The sequence below is a fragment of the Cydia amplana genome, chromosome 10 (assembly GCF_948474715.1).
Source record: "Cydia amplana chromosome 10, ilCydAmpl1.1, whole genome shotgun sequence".
In the NCBI taxonomy this organism is placed as follows: domain Eukaryota; kingdom Metazoa; phylum Arthropoda; class Insecta; order Lepidoptera; family Tortricidae; genus Cydia; species Cydia amplana.
In genome coordinates, this window is record NC_086078.1 from 16273561 (window position 1) to 16294043 (window position 20483).

The 20483-nt window shown below is 36.2% G+C and overlaps 1 long non-coding RNA gene across 1 annotated transcript in view; it reads right to left on the minus strand.

The window, feature by feature from the left end:
- Positions 1–4696: 4696 nt before the first annotated feature.
- The window catches only part of LOC134651505 (uncharacterized), a 310205-nt gene continuing 294418 nt past the window's right edge, over positions 4697–20483 (minus strand). Inside the window, exon 3 of the long non-coding RNA XR_010097111.1 lies at positions 4697–5129. This is a non-coding gene — a long non-coding RNA (uncharacterized LOC134651505). The remainder of the gene's footprint in view (positions 5130–20483) is intronic.

The following is a 20483-nucleotide window of genomic DNA, read 5'->3' on the forward strand; positions in this document are numbered from 1 at the left end:
TACATCTTGTTTCCGGGTGTGTAATTGTTCTAGTTGGGAGGGATATTATGATGTTTGTGTTTTGTGATTGTGAAGTGTAGTATGTGTGTGTGTTTGTGTGTGTGTGTGTGTGTGTAGCCTCAGACTTGCATAGCAACTAATCCCAAGAATTGGTGTAGACACTACCTAGTTTTTACTAATGTGACTGCCATTTGACTTTCCAACCCAGGGGGAAACCTTAGAGGGTTTCCTCACGATATAAACATAACGATCATCTATAATGACCACCATCACTAGCAATACGAATATAGGTAATGTACGTAGTTAAAACATGACACTTTACTTTAAACCTGCAGGCGTATTTTCTTAAATTTTAATTAGAAATAATGGCCACAGGTAGTACAAGATTTGCAATGTCATCATAGCCAAAGACTATATTGAATTGCATCTTGTCTTGTAACCAAATCGTTAAACCTAGTATTGCAACGCAAGATGATATCCATAGCAAAAACGAAATAAACTACATCGGTTTCTTAGCGACTTACGTCATTTTTGAAATGCGAAAACCAATTATTAGTCACAGTTCTCAGCCTAGTAAAGTTCAAAATATAACAGAAAAAGGTCATAAGTGTGTACTGAAATGGTGTGTACTTATGACGTTTTTGTATTAAAGGATCCGTAACAGAAACTACTGAGGAAGCTATGAATGTAAACGCAATACTCGAGTTGGCCATTAAAACACCTCCTACGCCTTTGGCAGGCTCGCAAATATCACAGGGAGTAAGGCATAGCAGAGGCTTAACTCAGGAGTGACATGAAAACATTAAAAAAACATGGTTACTAAAACATGTAATTTACAAAACGGTTAGAATGTCTCGGTAAGTATTATGTAGAAAACCTGGGACAGGAGATTTACAAAATTTACAAAAAACAAGTACAGTCAGCATCAACCCTAGCGGATGAAACAACGCTTTAAAAGAATCTGCCATCTTGGAATACTTTTCTATTGTTATATGTATAAAAATATATCTCCTTTTGTTACGTTATTAGAGAATGGTATAATTATACTTGTGATGCGTAGTTGTATCCATTACTTTTGCTGCTGACTGTACCTACAAAAGAAGAATGACAGCATATTGTGTGAAGACAGTATCTGTCAAGAAATCATGCAACTGAGCAACGAAGCGAAATATCATACTTTGGTCAATAAATTCGTTGAAAATTCTATCGCCTTAAAGACAAACGAAGATTTGGCGTAGGTATCAAGGAAGTCAAACTACTGAGCTCACATTCTCTGTGCAAATATTGAATGTCCACTCCAAATATCACTGCTTCGCATCCGGACTTGAACCACTTAGTATTGCTGCTATAAGTCTATTTGAAAAACGGTACAGTGAAATGGTACGGTACAGCAATACTTGTATACTTTTTTCGTAATTCCATTTTTGTGAGACTGATGTATGTTCAGATATGTCTTACAAAAACCGGCCAAGTGCGAGTCGGACTTGCGCACGAAGGGTTCCATACCATTATCTATAAAAACGGCAAAAAAAAATCACGTTTGTTGTATGGGCTCCCCTTAAATATTTATTTTATTCTGTTTTGTTATAGCGGCAACAAAAATACATCATCTGTGAAAATTTCAACTGTCTATCACAGTTCATGAGATACAGCCTGGTGACAGACGGACGGACGGACAGCGAAGTCTTAGTAATAGGGTCCCGTTTTCATCCTTCGGCCAGACGGTGCGATGGATCCTGTCATAGTAAATTTTGTAGTCACAGTAAATTTACAGCCATCTATCGACACACGATTAAAACTCTAAATGAAAACCGTACCTCAAAAGGAACAAACGGAACCCTTATACGATCACTCATGCATCTGTATGTCTGTCCACCATCCCCCCCCTTATCTCCGAAACTACTGGGTCTAAAATTTTGAAAAAAAATACACAAAATAGTTTTTACAATAGATGACGGGAAAACCTGTTAAGAATGTGCAGTCAAGCGTGAGTCGGACTTAATGTAAAGAACCCTTAGAACGCAAGTCCGACACGCACTTGGCCGCTTTTTTTACTCTCATCACACACCCAAATATTCTTACACACAACAATTTCTTTTGGGTAATCTAGTTACTTACTTTAATTATTCCTTTAAACTACATTCTCATTAATATTCTTTCTACGTCTAGTTTCACCATAATTCTTATACAGCATTTTCATTAAAGAAAGTATCACTTTCCGTCCACCCAGCTAGCCTATAAATTTCTCAGAGCCCATTTAGATAGCGGATGTACCGGACAAAATACTACATTAAAATAATCATTCATACTACCGAATGTGGGCGAATTAACTCTATCTCACTATTATCTTACTAAAACCTCGTTTTCGAGTCGCTTTGTAAATATTTTCTACTAAAACAAACATTAGGAAAGACTTTGGATTTGTAAAAGGGTGTACGTGACTAGAATTTATACGTGGTCCGTTACCTTTTGGTGAATTCGAGAGAAAAGATAACTACTATCTTAATGACGACTTAATATATCCAAGAGCAGAGATAAGTAAATAGTAAAGACTGGTATTAGCAAAGCTCCAGTTGTATTGGTGAACTTAGCCGTTGCACAAACCCTACGCGTGACAAGTGACTTCTCAAAAATGCGTTAGTAAGAATATTTTCTAAGTAATATCATAAAATTCATAAAACTTAAATTGCGTTTCTGTGGAGAAAGACAGTCGAATTAGGATTTAAATAAACCCGACTTAATCACATACAATTTTGTATTAAAATTACTTTCGATGTAAATTTACTCCGGCATTGTTTCCGACCGAGTGACATATACTATTATGTTGTTGAAGTTGATAAACAAGACCAAAAACTCGCACAGCATGTTGATGTCAACTTAGCCAGTCTTTCTTCGAGACCATGGAGACGTCTTTCTTCGAGACCATGGAGACGTCCTCAACGAGAGGAGGGTCTTAAATATACACGATTAAGCACCGTTTTTGTAACCAAGTAAAATCGTGAAAGTTTAAAATGACTGTCTTTATAATGTACGTGTCTAATATAGCCCAGAGCTTAATTTAATATTTATCGTCAACGTGTACAGTTTTGTTAGTTTACCGTTCTAGTGCCGTAAGTTACCGGTCATTTTGTACAATAAAGATCTGTCAGATTATAGCTTTTTTGTGGTAATAGAGGCTTATTATGTTTATCGGCCGGGCAGACAATGAAATTACGCCTACTATGATTTTTGCTCTAGATATTATTGCGTAAACAGTATACTTAAAAATATTGTTGGTGTAAAGCTAGTTACGTATGTCTCTGCTTGAGCAAGCTTGGCTCATATGTTTTTTTTTATTATTTATCTACATAAGGAATTTTGGTGTTTATTTTCTCATATGTAGTAGCTAATTACCTATATTCCTGTACCAACTATAAACAAATCATGGCACAAATCTTCTGGCTAGGAATATCTGCGTTATTCCATCAAGGAGACTTTTCTGAAGGCCTAGTCGATTTTATATTTGTTAAACTCAGATTATTACAATAGGTACGCACATGACAAGTCCCTTTCTAACAAAAGCTGTCAAAAAGTGACATCCACTTGTAACTTGTAGTTACAAGCTTTTGACTAACGGGCCCGTGGTATTGGATATCACATGCTTAAATTATAAACCAAATTCAGACTTATATACGGCACAATTACAATGCTTATAAGATGTCATACCGAACTATCAAATGTCAAAACTGACATTTCTTTAACCATAAAATGTTACTTTTGACACTGAATTATATAATATAAATTACCCCTGAATAAATATCAATCAATATGTAGCTGCTGCGCACATCTCCGTGCAAGATTGTCTGCGCGGTAAAGAAAAAGTCTGCGCGACGTGTCATTAGATAATTGTCATTGTAAAATAAAACTAAATCACAAACGAACTTACATGTTTTAATTACGGGCCCTAAAAATATATCAATCTTATAAGCATTGTTCGAATTGGGCCGTTAAACCTGGAATAGGCTTTCCGATTCATCAAGGGACAAATCGCTTGTAAGCAGTAAGCGATCGCAAACCATATCTACATAGCTTCGACACCTTTGGGTGCATCATCTTCCTCGCGTTGTCCCGGCATTTTGCCACGACTCATGGGAGCCTGGGGTCCGCTTGGCAACTAATCCCAAGAATTGACGTAGGCACTAGTTTTTACGAAAGCGACTGGTAAATATCAAATGATATTTCGTAAATAACTTCCAAAAAACTCATTGGTACGAGCCGGGGTTTGAACCCGCGACCTCCGGATTGCAAGTCGCACGCTCTTACCTAGGCCACCAGCAGCGCTTCCTTATACATGCATTACATGCCTAAATTTAATATGTATTATGTAATGTACCTCTACATTTCACTGATGACTAACACATTTAAAGCAATAAAATATGTTAATACTGATAAACATTGTGACACTAACCGCAAATATCATAAAATACAGTTTTATGTTCAAACGTTAGGTGATACTTTTCTCACTGACTCATTAAGTAGTTCTTATTAGTTTATCTGTGAACGGACATACCTGTATTTAAAAACGCCGTTTCATTTTTAGGGTTCCGTAGCCAAATGGCAAAAAACGGAACCCTTATGGATTCGTCATGTCTGTCTGTCTGTCTGTCTGTCTGTCTGTCTGTCTGTCTGTCTGTCTGTCTGTCTGTCTGTCTGTCCGTCTGTCCGTCCGTATGTCACAGCCACTTTTTTCCGAAACTATAAGAACTATACTGTTGAAACTTGGTAAGTAGATGTATTCTGTGAACCGCATTAAGATTTTCACACAAAAATAGACAAAAAACAATAAATTTTGGGGGTTCCGCATACTTAAAACTGAAACTCAAAATTTTATTTTCATCAAACCCATACGTGTATGGATAGGTCTTCAAAAATGATATTGAGGTTTCTAATATCATTTTTTTCTAAACTGAATAGTTTGCGCAAGAGACACTTCCAAAGTGGTAAAATGTGTCCCCCCCCCCCTGTAACTTCTAAAATAAGAGAATGATAAAACTAAAAAAATATATCATGTACATTACCATGCAAACTTCCACCGAAAATTGGTTTAAACGAGATCTAGTAAGTAGTTTTTTTAATACGTCATAAATCGCCTAAATACGGAACTCTTCATGGGCGAGTCCGACTCGCACTTGGCCGCTTTTCTTAGTATCGATAATGATGTGAGCTTAATCCTTCTTTCTGACTTTACGATTGTGGTGGTGGACCGACGATCCTGGTGAAGTTCGCCGGAAACCGCTGGATGCCGATAGCGCGGGACGTTGTGAAGATTCTTGGGGGAGACCTTCGTTCAGCAGTGGACGTCTTTTAGCTGATGATGATGACTTTACGATTCCTCATCCAATTAGGTTTACAGTAGATTAATTATTTTTCAATAACCGAAGTAACTTTGCCACAGTTACCTGATGTTACTAGACCGCGAGCCACGAACAGGGCTATAACCGCGAAAATCGAAGTTCGCACATTGCGGGCATTTTTCTCTGTCACTCTAATTACGCTTTCATTGGAGTAAAAGAGAAAGATCCCCGCAATTTGCGAATTTCGGTTTTCGCGGTAGCCCCTCAGATTTCCATAACCAATCGCCTCCCGGGCGATAACTCGTATAGTGGTTAACGGCTATGTATTATGAACCCTCGAGGACGTCAGCTGCCGCTCCGTTGGTGGGTCGAGGAATGGCAGCCACCGAAACACGTAAAAAAAAAACCGGCCAAGTGCGAGTCGGACTCGCGTTCCAAGGGTTCGCGTACATTACAAAATTTTTAACAATATGTTTTTTTTTATGAAAAGTGAGTAAAATGTCTTTAAAACACCCATCAAAAACTGCACATTTCTAATAGGTTTTCCTGTCATCTTTAGGCAAAGAACTATTTAGTGTATTTTTTTAACAAAATTTTAGACTCAGTAGTTTCAGAGATTTGTATCTGGGGGGGGATGGTAATTTTTTGCTTATTTTCTTGAATAACTGCTAAACTATTTATCTTAAAATTATAAAAAATATATATTTGAGATTCTCAAAATGAGCTCTTTCATTTGATATGTAACACGATACTTACAGTTTGAAATGCTTTATATTTTAATTTGCTCTTTTATCCCCCACAAGTGGCCTCCATATTTAAAATTCATTTTTTTACGTTACATGTATTTTTAACAATGTTTTTTTTTTTTAATGAAAAGTGAGTAAAATGTCTTTAAAAAACCCGTCGTATCATAAACTATTAAGTACTTAAGTCCGACTCACGCTTGACTGCACATTTCTAATAGGTTTTCCTGTCATCTATAGGTAAAGAACTAATTAGTGTATTTTTTTCAAAATTTTAGACCCAGTAGTTTCAGAGATAAAAAGGGGGGAATGGTCATTTTTGATTATTTTCTTGAATAACTGCTAAACTATTTGTCTTAAAATGTAAAATCATTTATTTACAAACAAGATACATATAGGTACAGTGGTATTACTAAAAGAAATTAAAAACTAACTTAAATCTAAAATAGGCCCTTGAGGCATTGTACCAAGGATGCTGGCGACATTTCCTCGCTGTATCGCAATGCTGATACGTTGTGCGAGGTAGCCGCCAGGTTTTCGGTCACCAGTTACGTCAACCAGAAGCTTCGCGATTTCTGCGAACAACTTATGCGCGCTGGGACCCCATGGACCTAGAGTTTCAACTCCAAATGGTACAAAATTATAAAAAAAATATATTTGAGATTCTCAAAATGAGCTCTTTCATTTGATATGTAGGTAACACGACATAGTTTGAAAAACTTTATTTTTTAATTTGCTCTTTTATCCCCCAAAAGTGGCCTCCATATTTAAAATTCATTTTTTTACGTTACATGTATTTTTAACAATATGTTTATTTAATGAAAAGTGAGTAAAATGTCTTTAAATAGCCGTAGGGGTCGGATCAAAAACTAAGTACTTTAGTCCGACTCACGCTTGACTGCACATTTCTAATAGGTTTTCCTGTCATCTATAGGTAAATAACTATTTAGTGTATTTTTTCAAAATTTTAGACCCAGTAGTTTCAGAGATAAAGGGGGGGAATGGTCATTTTTTGCCTATTTTCTTGAATAACTGCTAAACTATTTATCTTAAAATTATAAATAAAATATATTTGAGATTCTCAAAATGAGCTCTTTCATTTGATATGTAATACAATATAGTTTGAAAAACTTTATTTTTTAATTTGCTCTTTTACCCCCCAAAAGTGGCCTCCATATTTAAAATTCATCTGTTTACGTTACATGTCCGTCTTTGGGTCACAAATTTACATATGTGTGCCAAATTTCAACTTAATTGGTCCAGTAGTTTCGTAGAAAATAGGCTGTGACAGACGGACGGACAGACAGACAGACACGCGAGTGATCCTATTAGGGTTCCGTTTTTTTTCCTTTTGAGGTACGGAACCCTAATAAAAAAATTTAGTCATCGCCTCCCGTTTGATACTGTGTCAGATGATAGTTTAGATGCTATTGTGAATAAAAATAAAAAATCGTCAGCCGGTTGTATCGAGGTGGAAACAACGTTTGATAACTAGCAAATATAGTTTGTCAAAGGACTGTCTCATTTCAAACATAGATAGAGAGAATCATACTATCTTTGTCTTACACTAGTATTAGCACCAAAAAGAAGAAGATGAGTAAGTACTTATATTTTATTTGGTTACTATTTACTGACAAATTGGTTTGACCAAATATATAACAATGTTGCGGCCAAAAACTGGCCTTCTCTGTCTGAATCTCTGAATCATGAATGCTAACATTACTTTCAAATTAACTTATTGATTCCAAAGAAACAAAACCTGTCACTTAATCATGTCGCACCCAAACTTAACACATTAAAATACAATGAAATGATTCAATCAATTAATAATAATAATAATAATTAAGCCTTTATTTTTATCCTTAATCTACCTTAACTATTACATAATGAATATTAATTGTAAATTATATTAGTGGTAATTAAGGCCCCTGACGGGTGAAGGCCTCCTCCAACAGTTTCCAAGTTGACCTTGAATGGGCTTTCTGTATCCAGTTTTCTCCGGCAGTTTTTTTAATATCATTAACCCAGCGATCTCTAGGGCGTCCTTTGCCTCTCTTAGTCCTTGGGCCCGGCCACGTAGTAGCAAGTTGTGTCCACCTTTCATTTGTCATTCTTCCCACGTGACCAGCCCACTTCCACTTCAGGCGTTTCATATGCTCAAGAGCATCAATGGCGTTGGTTTTTTTACGTATATCTTGGGACCGTTGTCTGTCCTTCAGCCTAATATTCATGATACTCCTCTCCATTGCACGCTGGGCCTTTTGTATTTTGTCCTTTGTATAGAAGGACAAAATATTCAATCAATTACCACGAATTAAATTAGCCACAGATACTTGTGTTTATTAAGAGGCACAAGAAGCTAGCCGCCGCCATACTAGTATAGAAGTTACGTTTTCGCAATGTTTCGCAATCGCAATGTATTGATTCACCTTTTTAGGGTTCCGTAGCCAAATGGAAAAAACGGAACCCTTATAGATTCGTCATGTCTGTCTGTCTGTCTATCTGTCCGTCTGTCCGTCTGTCTGTCCGTCCGTATGTCACAGCCACTTTTCTCCGAAACTATAAGAACTATACTGTTGAAACTTGGTAAGTAGATGTATTCTGTGAACTGCATTAAGATTTTCACACAAAAATAGAAAAAATACAATAAATTTTGGGGGTTCCCCATACTTAGAACTGAAACTCAAAAATTTTTTTTCATCAAACCCATAGGTACGTGTACCCAACTGAATAGTTTGCGCGAGAGACACTTCCAAAGTGGTAAAATGTGTGTCCCCCCCCTGTAACTTCTAAAATAAGAGAATAATAAAACTAAAAAAAATATATGATGTACTTCCACCGAAAATTGGTTTGAACGAGATCTAGTAAGTAGTTTTTTTTAATACGTCATAAATCGCCTAAATACGGAACCCTTCATGGGCGAGTCCGACTCGCACTTGGCCGCTTTTTATAGTATTTTTTTTTCTGTTTGACGATCATAATATTATGTACTTATTCATGTAAATTGATCAATTTATAATGCAACGCTTTACTGAAATAAATAAACCTAAATCTAATCTATCTATCTATCTGATCTAATACCTTTAAACGAGCAATTCTTCGTTATTTATTTATATACATATATATTTCGGGGATCTCGGAAACGGCTCCAACAATTTCGATTAAATTTGCTATATGGGGGTTTTCGGGGGCGATAAACCGATCTAGCTAGGTCTTATCTCTGGGAAAACGCTAACTTTCGAGTTTTTGTATGTTTTCCGAGCAAAGCTCGGTCTCCCAGATATTTACTTTAAAACGACATTCTAGTGATTCTAGTACAAAGAAATTAGAGCGAGTAGAAGTTTTACATACAAAACTCACTCTATTTTCGTTGTACATATCAATTTTAACTTAATTTGCAACTTGTAGACCCAGATTCATTATGTAAGTAGGTAATTTAAGTATGTTGTTTCAAACTGAGCGCGTAACTTCGATTGTATGAGAGCGTCTTTTAAGCGGCGAATTCGTGTGGCTCTTAACATCAAAAAATCACTTAACCTCGAACATGTCAAAACAACTACGAATATACCGAAAGGGTTTTTATGGCAATCTTCTCACTTGTCTGGTGATATTGCGACCACAAGAATCTCTATAGAAGCCGATTAGCTTGGACAAAATTTGCCATTGCATTCTAAACTCTTTTACATCACAACAGAGCTGAATACTGAATGAACTTTATTGGGTTTAGATGTCAGACTACATCATATAGTAGCCGATCAGCTTAGCCGCTTATCACGATCTTTGCCGTTTGATATTAAACTGTTTTTAAACCGGATAGGGTTGATTTTCGATTGGATTTTAATAAGTTTAGATGCCAGACTGTACCATGGACCATTAGTCACGGATCTCTTGATTCAATATCTTGCGGTGAGACCCATGTCTCGCTCTTTGTCGGGCGCTATTGTTGTCCTTTTTCACAAAAAGGTCGTATCTCCACTTTAGCCGTAAGCGCAGATACCCCTTTTCAAAAACGCATGTTTATCCTATTTTATTGCAATATGCGTGGCTAATTTATATTGGTTCTGTGGCGAATTTCGCCGAATGGATTTTTTGTTTGGACATCCGTTTAAAAATAGTTGGTGTGATTTGTGATATTGAATGCGATCTGGATTCAAGTTCAAGGGTTACAAAGGGTTATTAATGGCGTGTTGGCAATATTTTTAGACATGGTTTGCGGATGTCATTGTTTGTTTTATTTTAAATACTTGTGTTGTTTATTATTTTAGTTCAGAAAATTAGATTGGCAACAGTGTGGTCATTAATGTTAAGCTTAAACTAGAAGAGAATGCCAGGTGATACTCTGAGTTTAATGGCTTTCTGTTATCTTCGAAAGATCAGGGTTTAAAAAAAACATATAGGTTTGTACCTACAAGTTTTAATAAATTTAAGCTTAGGGGCAAACATAGTAAAATACAATGCAAATAATCATAATTGACCACCAATCAAGCCTTTCAACCACTTATCATTACTTCAGTCAATAAATTACGTAATATTTCAATGTAAAACGATTTTTAATCTCCTTAAACTAAATGAACGTATTCTAAACATGATTTTTTAGTACTTACGTCATTGTATCATCAAACTTTACACCACAAAGACGCATCCTTCTAAAACAGTACCAGTCACTTACGACCTTATTCACATTTTATATATTCAAATTTAGAACGCATAACGCATACCTGTCAACTCTCATGATGAATTTGAAAAACCGAATGTATTATTAATATTTCAAAGTCGATTTATTGTGTTTGTTAAGTAATAAATAATATTGGGGCTTGTTAGCGTTACAGGAGACTATAAAAATAATTACGGACTAAAAATTTTCGCCTGGGGAGACCTCCCGTTGGCCCTGGTTTTTTGGTTATTTATGAGACCTCTAATAAGGTTGCCTGTGGTTTGCAAATAGGATTATAAACTTATTGGAACAGTTGAACATGCTAATTGGAAATTGGCAAATGTTAAATCTGTTTCTAATGGAGCCACCGTATGTACTAAGAACTAGAATGGAATCATCATCTTCCTCGCGTTGTCCCGGCATTTTGCCACGGCTCATGGGAGCCTGGGGTCCGCTTGGCAACTAATCCCAGTAATTGGCGTGGGCACTAGTTTTTACGAAAGCGATTGCCATCTGACCTTCCAACCCAGAGGGGAAACTAGGCCGTATTGGGATTAGTCCGGTTTCCTCACGATGTTTTCCTTCACCGAAAAGCGACTGGTAAATATCAAATGATATTTCGTACATAAGTTCCGAAAAACTCATTGGTACGAGCCGGGGTTCGAACCCGAGACCTCCGGATTGCAAGTCGCACGCTCTTACTGCTAGGCCACCAGCGCTTGAACTAGAATGGAATAAAATCATTTAAATAATTATATTTTATAGTATTAGTGGGTAAATTAATCTGTTTTATTTCATTTAGGTGCAGCCCGTTTTTTCATACAAGAAACGGACAACAAGTAATTCTAAATAATAATAATAAGGAAAATCTATACTTTCCAAAACTTATCACATTGAAAACACTTTTAAATTGTGAAATCTGTGTTTGAAAGTTGCCTATTTAAAAAAAAACACAACCTAGCTTGGTAGAGTCAGACCATTGACAAAGTGTGGTAAATGTCATAATTAATTTATATGAAAATATGACGTTAAGTAATGACATTTCCTCACTTTGTTCTATTCAAGTTGGGGCAAAGTGAGCTTAGGTGGATTCTATGACCTTATTTAACATCCAGAGTTTTTAAAACTCGTTTAAGAAACTTCCTCCAAAAGTTTTGCCTTTTAAAAGGAACTAAGCGCTGGTAATATTATATGAACGTAAGCTTATGTGCGTAGTTTCACTTTCCTCAAGGGAGCGTGCTTTAGAACCCGTGCTGCCATCTAACAGATTAGTGTGGAATTACGTGCACGTCATGTGGACAGTGGTGACTGTGGTGAGCTATGAATACTTGGACTAAGTTGGTCTAGGAGCTGGGTTTTAAGTGGAGTAAGCATTAAAAAGTTCAATTAAAAAATTTAAGACGAAATTATTAAGAATGTATTTAGTTATGGAGCACATGACGCGTTCTAGAAGATATATTTTTGTAAAAAAATGCTTGGGCTAATTTTAAATATATTTATTCTCTATTTTTATGGAAATTAGTTTATTATATAAAAATATAGTCTGTTAACTTACTTATTTGATAGCTAAACAAATTACTAAAATGCTTTTCCAAACGATACGATTCTAAAAACAGGAAAACTAAAGGCGAAAAATTCCAAAATATGCCATACGAAATTCGGATTTACAAAAATCGGGAAAAGAGGTTTAAACATAACTGATAGTATGATGGAGTTTTCGAAAACACAATAAATATTTAACATCACCTTAATCCGTCCCTATTATCTAGGGGTCGGCAACTCAAACTTATTATTAAATTAACTTAAATAGCACCAAAGTGACCCTAAGAATAATTTACCAGGGTCCTACAGCTTAATGAAGAGTAGTGCCCTCTAGACAGCAGTTTGAGCTGAACTTGCACCATTAAGACATTAGTAACTTGCCTGCGATAAAGCGATAGTTATAAAAACGAGTTGTGTTCTTCTGACTGTGGTTCTGTACCTAGGTTAAAGGTGAAAAAAAATTAGGTATCAGTCTTTTTTTTAAATAAAACAATGAGTGCCTACTCACACACGAACAAAATTATAATCATAAAATAATCCCTCGTAAGTCCCCGTGTACTTGTACAAGTACAAATTCAATTCGAGTTTTGAACTCATATAGAAACAAAAGAAAGTTCCAAATTCAAAAGCGCCAAAATTGCCCTGAGTCTTACTAGGATAGACGGACTCCGTCAATTTATTATTTATTTATTGCACAATACATCATGATAGCGGAATGTATGGAACCCAATACATTCCACGACTCTTCTCTTTCCGCACATGCTCTAGTACTAATGGTGGACTTGATTGCAATTTGTGAGTGGTTAGCCAAGAATGCCATGATGATGAGTCAGTTCCGGTGTCATATAATTTTATAGCACTATAAAAAACCTTTTGAGCACGGAATCCTAACAAAAAATGGTAATTTGCGACTAGGGACCTTTTTAAAAGCGCGATATTATTGTGAAACTTATTAACTGTGCTAGAGATAAAATAAAACTAAGAGTAGTATAATAATATATTAATATCTGGGTGACCGAGCTTCGCTCGGAAAACATATAAAAACTCGAAAATGCGCGTTTTCCCAGAGATAAGACCTAGCTGGATCGATTTTTCGCCCCCGAAAACCCCCCCTATAGCAAATTTCATCGAAATCGTTAGAGCCGTTTCCGGGATCGCCGAAATATATATATAAATAAATAAATAAACAAGAATTGCTCGTTTAAAGGTATTAGATAGATAGATTTTACACGTAGCGACAGCGACTAATTAAGTTTTAATTTCAAGAAAAATATAATCTCAGAACAAATAATATAGACATATAGAATTGTAATACGGTCACTCACGTATTTTTGAATCGAAGATTGCGTGATATGTTTCGCTCCATAATGAGGAGCACTAACGTTGAAAAACTTCCTTGGTGCTTAATTGTCCTAAAATTTTTCCAAGAAATGAAAGTTTTTTGCCTTTTTTCCAAGCATAACTTTTCTAAATAGAAAATAAACTTACAAAGGAAAACTACAACCATAACAAGCATTAATAGGTAAAGGTCATTCACACTGAAAGGGGCAACGGAAACTAAAAATAAGAATTAGTCGCAGCGACTTTTTAGCCGCTCGGGCAGATATGATTTAATGGAGTGGCGAGAGCTTCGTTAACATTAATAAATTCAACTCTCTTACTCTGGATTCTCACCGAAATGTCACTTTGAATTGATTCGAGGCGACAGTTATGGCTGTCCCTCATATTTGCAGGGATAAATAGTACTCGAACTCGTATGTGTAGACGAGTGAAAGTGAAAACTTTAATATAAAAACTATAATTTTGCGTTAGCCTCGTCTTAATCCAAATATGTCTCTCCGTCGATCTGTCTGTTGATCAATTAGCATTACGTAGGCTATGTAATCTCACAAACCAACACCAAAAGCGCCTTCAACGGAAGTTTCAACCTAAGCCGTCCTACGCATACACTTATCACGACAGCTTTATTGTGCACAGTGCGATCGGACATTTAAAACTAAGTTCGTTTTTTGCGAGCCATATACGTGCTCATCAGAGGAATTTCTAAAGGTTACTGTTGTCGGACACGACATGAAGGACTAATAATATAATCTCACAAATATCTCACCCAGTACGGCTACCATCAGTTTGTCACTGACATAAACGCCGTCGAAAACGTAATTTACTTTCTATACATCTCGCTCGTACTCGCATATTAGTGCAAACGAGATGTATAGAAAGTAAATTACGTTCTCGATAGCGTAAATGTCAGTTTTGAAACTGTCAGTGACTCATGGTACGGGCTCGGGTCCATAGTAAGGGCCAGCACTCGCGCCTGCGTTTAACTTTCCTTCAGCACGTCGTTAGCTTGTATTTATCCAGAGCGTACACAGGATGTGTGCTGCTTGGAACTCATTTGCCATTTCTACAGCTGATCTTTTGGTGGGAATGTTTGAGGCGCTCAGAATAAGAAACAATAAGGGCAATATAGGTAGGTACGGATTTAAGGATGACTCACGTTAGGCCGGACCGTGTCCGGGCCGGAGCTTCCGGAGCTTCGTTTTCTATGGAAATATCACGTGATCATTTGTTAAAGAAAAATAAGCGCCGGAAGCTCCGGCCCGGACACGGCCCGATCACGGCCCGGTCTAACGTGAGTCATCCTTTAGACTACACTAGGATTAATACAGCAGTATTACAGCGCGACGTTACTGCTGACTGCATTGGTGTCGAAATGTCTAAAATCCAGGCAGCAACATCGATTTCGACATTTGCGACAGTAATGGCGTCAGTTGTAATGTCACGCTGCAATAGTAGTCGTGTTTCAGAGATTCCGAGGAAAACTGCCGGCCGTTGCCTATATATGAATATGTATGTTAGTCAGGTTAGTCTATAAGTTATTTGTAATATGGGCCTCAATTTGTAACTTAAAAGTGTTAACTGATTTAAAAATTCACGTATTTTACTGATTAATTTAAAACTTAATTTTACGCGATTAAGTCCCGTCGTTGTAAAACAAACTGTTCAAATCAACGACTAGCTATTTCCAAAAATTTTATCTAGTTGCTCTATTTTTGGTGTTAAATCCGATAGTCAGTGTAGCTAATTGCAAACCCAAATGTCCGCAGGTCGCAACGCAATTCAAACGCTGCGATTACTTACCGCCATCACGTGTGGACTAATCACTTTAATGGATGTGTCCTTTATTGCGGCAGTTCGCTGAAAAGCTTTGTTACTACGACTTCAAATACCTATACGGAATGAAGTTGAGTAAAAACATTTGTAATATTGGCTGAGTACCGTAAAATGGGGTGAGTAGGGTCAAAACTGAAATTCAAACCTCGATAACATTTTATTTTTACATATGAAAACTGAATGGTGTATATAATAACGACCGGTCTGGCCTAGTCGGTAGTGACCCTGCCTGTGAAGCCGCGGTCCTGGGTTCGAATCCCAGTAAGGGCATTTATTTGTGTGATGAGCACAGATATTTGTTCCTGAGTCATGGTTGTTTTCTATGTATTTAAGTATTTGTATATTATATCTATCGTTGTCTGAGTACCCACAACACAAGCCTTCTTGAGCTTACTGTGGGGCTTAGTCAATTTGTGTAAAAATGTCCTATAATATTTATTTAAAAATAAATAAATAAATAAATAAAATAATAAGTGTTCCGGACGTTTGTATTTTAGTTTTTATTATATTTTGGGTAGTTTCATTTCATAACTTTGACGATAAAGAGGAAAACCCACCTCACCCCGTAGTGCCTCGTATTTGGGGTGAGAGGGGTTTTCATACAAAGGTGATTTTGGAAGATTGTTGGATCGATTTTTTTTATTATGCGTATTACTATAGCTCCATTTTAAATTGGAATACATTATTTTTGTAGCAGTAGCCTTAAAATCCCTTCTCACCCCCCTCTCAAACCTACTCTCCCCATTCATAACCCACCTGTCCCCGCGAAACTTACTCACCCCGTTTTACGGTAAGTACTTTAATTTCATTGACAAGCTCAAGCCTTTTTAGAATCCAGTTGCCTAAATTGAAAAAATAGAACGTAATTTACTTTCGTCATATCCGTCTGTCGGTCCGTCTCTTTGTACGTATATGGGTATGTCTCGTGCTGATGCTGAAGGTATATTTTGATGGTTGATAGGTGAATTTTGTAAGCCGTTATTTAGTTTACAACTAAAAAAGATACTCCTTTGTAAATATAGGTTAGGTATTTAACATTTTAATAGAGATGTGAATAAAACTCTTATAATGACACTTCAATTAGGTTTATCTGCCTTAAACAGCCATTATACCATCTAGGTCACAATTGAAAATCTGCCAAAACAAATGCAATTTTGATTTGTCATAATAACGATGCAATTTTGCCAAAATAGAGTGGAACGGGAGACCTTTTTACATGCCTTTTTAGGGTGGCTAGAGGATAGAGGGCCCATAATTTCGAAGATACCTCACACAAGTACAAGTAAGTATCCGGTGGCCAAGCCTTTGAAACGGGACCCCGGAATGATCAAGTGCCCCGGAGTGGACTCAATGGGGCCCAAATTGGACCCGTAAGCTTCTTATTACTGACATACGCTTATATGTTTAGGCACTTTAGGTGTGTGGACATAGGACGCTGTTAAGTGAATATTACCTATTTGTTTTTGCACGCTTTTACTGTTGCACTCCGTATATTTGTATAACTTTCCATATTATTTAATTCAACCAGTGAACCAGTTCCGGGTGTAACATTGTGCTTGCTATATGGAGGTATATCATCGTCTAGTGATATACACAAGTCTTACTGTGCATTACGCGATAATTTATTTTTTAATTTATTCTTATATTTTTAGGTTACCTATTATTGGTGTCAAATATGTCAAAACGAACATATCATCATCGAAGGGAGCCATAAATTGACGCGTGTTTACAGGCATTATGATTTGAATTTAGTTTTGGATTTTTTTGTTAAATCACAATATTGAAAACGAAGCAAAGTTTACAATATTAGGTTGAAATAATTGACAAAATGAAAGGATATTGAAGTGAATCATCTGACATAACAACTATGACAGATTTATAAGTTCGTACCGTAAAACGAGGTGACTTTAGGAAATTTTGGGGATACTTTGATAGTTTTAAAACTGCCACTAAATTATCATTATTCATTATTTTCTCGAACTGTTCGTGTAACAAATTAGATTCTTAGCGTTCCATGCAGCTTAGCTAAATAATTTTTTTTTTTTTTGTTGGTTAAAGCCGTCGATCGTTGCCTTTTCTGTAAACCTATTTACAACTACCAACTCACCTATTTTATATTATATTTCTTTATTTATTCGAGTTCCCTTTTTTATGTATATATGCTCAACTATATTTAATATTATACTAAATGCATGCTTTGCCTGACTATATATATTTACATATTCCCAACCCACTCACTTCCATATCAAATTTCACTTTTTTTTCTTTTTCTTTGTCTTCATGTATAAGTTTGTAATTTGTGTTAAATATTAATTAGGTACTGAATCACATTTTGACACTGCCTTTACTGTTCTGAGCTATCTTCTTGCCCTGGGCTCCACGGAAGACCAGCGCTATAGCATATATATTATGTTAGAGCATATGCTGAGTGGTGTCCATTTGTAGCCTCTATAGCAGCATCAAAACTACGATTATTATTGCATGTTAGTTTAAGCTACTAATAGTTTTAACTGTTTAGTGTATAAGATCTTCTTTCTTAAATGTATATGTGTGGTGCTGTATGTAGATGGTTTTTGCAATAAACGTTTTTCTATTCTATTCTATTCTATTCTATTATACATACTTGTTTACCTACTACTAAAAAATCCGAATAAAAATATGTAACGGCTGAAAAACTGAAATATCGAAGTCGCCCCTGCATTTGAAAGTCACCCCGGTTTACGGTATTAGACTTTACAGCAATTAGCAAACATGTCACGCGTACGTAATAACTAATATCTCCTAGAATGTGCTATTTACATACATATAAGTAAAAACGATACATTCCCATTCCCGTTTAAAATGTCGAAACAAACAATTACATTATCACGGACTCGTAAACGTTATCTATAAACGGAGCCGACTAATAAATCAGCCAGTTATCTTTAATGTTACAAAATAATTAAGGGAACTTTAATTATTAAGTTTCTGCTCATATCTGTGCTGATAAGTTTGTCAGTTGAAAGTTAATTAGCGTTTCATGTTGGAATGTTATGGTTATAATGAGATGTAGGTGGATTAGTGGTTGTAAAATCAGTAATTAATACAAAAAAACTTTGTCAAGAGGATAGTGGACGACCGCTTTTCCATTAAAAGTAGTCCATTGTATACAATAGAACATTTAAAACTTTCATGTTTTGAACACATAACCTGTCGAATCCCACGATATGACGTCACCATAAGCGTTCTGGCTCATATATGAGCCGTGGGAGCTGACAGATTAAACATAATAATTACTTAAAACCAGCCCTAGTAGCACGGTCGCATTTTTATCATTTATCACCATGCCTGTCACGTTCTAACAAGTATGTAAGTGCGAAAGTGACGGGCTTAGTGATAGTGGATAAAAATGGATCCGTGCTGAGCCCGCAGGTCTATTAATTAGTTACTTATTATTATTTTGTTATCTTTATTTTCGACGTTTCGACGCAGGTTTCACTGGCCATGGTCGCGTAGTGGTGGTGTTATTCGCGATAGACCCGGTTTGAAATATGTTGTATAAAATATTTCTACATAAAATATGTGTACATAATGTACGTTATTCATTTCGATATTTTGATTATTATAAGAATTAGGAGTGAAAAACCGATTCCATACAAACTCCTGTAATAATTATAAATTCGAATACAATCTAACGAAAGGGCCTAGCTTTGATTGATATTTATCAAATTGTGTCATAAATATCTTTAATAATGTTAATCTGCAGAGAGGAAAATCCATATATACATAAATGTAGTACACACATTTATGTATAGGTATGGTAATAGGTCACGGGGCGGTCGCGAGTATATTTTTCGTCTTAAAAACTACTAAGGGTAACATTCCATTTCTGACCGCAGCTGCACTACTGGTACTGAACGCGTCGCTGTTACTGTCAATTTCCATAGTAAAATGAACAGTAGTGCAGCACTGCGGTTGGAAATGGACTGTCACCGTAAAGAAAATTATACCTTAGATTTTTAATAGTACATTATTGTCGAGGTTCGGAAGTAGCTACTTGCTGGCTGAGAATTCGTTTTAAACGGACGACCTTGGGAGTTTAATTGAAGCCGAGTCATATATAGTGCTTTTCTCAAAAATGGTGCAAGAAATAGAAATGTTTTACAGAAGCAATGTTCTAATTTTCACAGAAAAAAGTAAAACCATTAAAAAGATTAGCTTTGCCACCTTTAAAAAAAATAGAAGGTTATTTTTCTGCTGAAAATACGCCAACCTATTTGAGACACCTAAATAGTCGAGGTACCAACATTATAATAATAAATACTGATCATCTGTTTGGCTGTTTAATGGACCTATGCCTTCATTTGATATGGCCATTTCAACTTGTAAAAGTTTGGTACTCGTTAAATAATGGAATTTGTATGCAACATTGCAGTCCCGAAATCGAGACTGCAATGTTTTTAACTTTTTAATTTTTTGATTGACCATAAACTACGCATTTCGCGACTTATTTTTTAACCGGCAACGTCGACTTTGCCGTCCATTTTTGAGAAAAATTTAAGTAGTAAAAGTCTAGTCATCCAGTAAAAGAAATATACTTGGTCAACTAGATCTTGACAGTAGAAAAAGGCGGCAAATTTGAAAAATGTAGGCGCGAAGGGATATCATCCCATAGAAAATTTGAATTTCGCGCCTTTTTTTACTGACAAGATTTGGTTGACCAGCTATAGCAAACAGTATTATCACATTCAGGCCACCAGCCAATGTCCATGATTTAACGATCGTCAATTGTTAACGCGTGCAACAATAATTGCTGCGTTATTTACGGTGATGATGTACTTTTACGGTGTGATGCATTTTGGACCTTGATGCGTTGGGAGAAGGTTTGGTGTTGCTTGGTGTGAAGAGATACGTTGACAGTACTTTTAGTAAACAGGATGATATCTAAATACGACTTGTCTTGTCTGGTACTTTTTCTCCTTGGAATGATTTTTGAGGAGTGCTTGGCTGGCGTCCTCTTCTCCTCTTCTCCCACTAACTGATGACATCTGCCTTAAT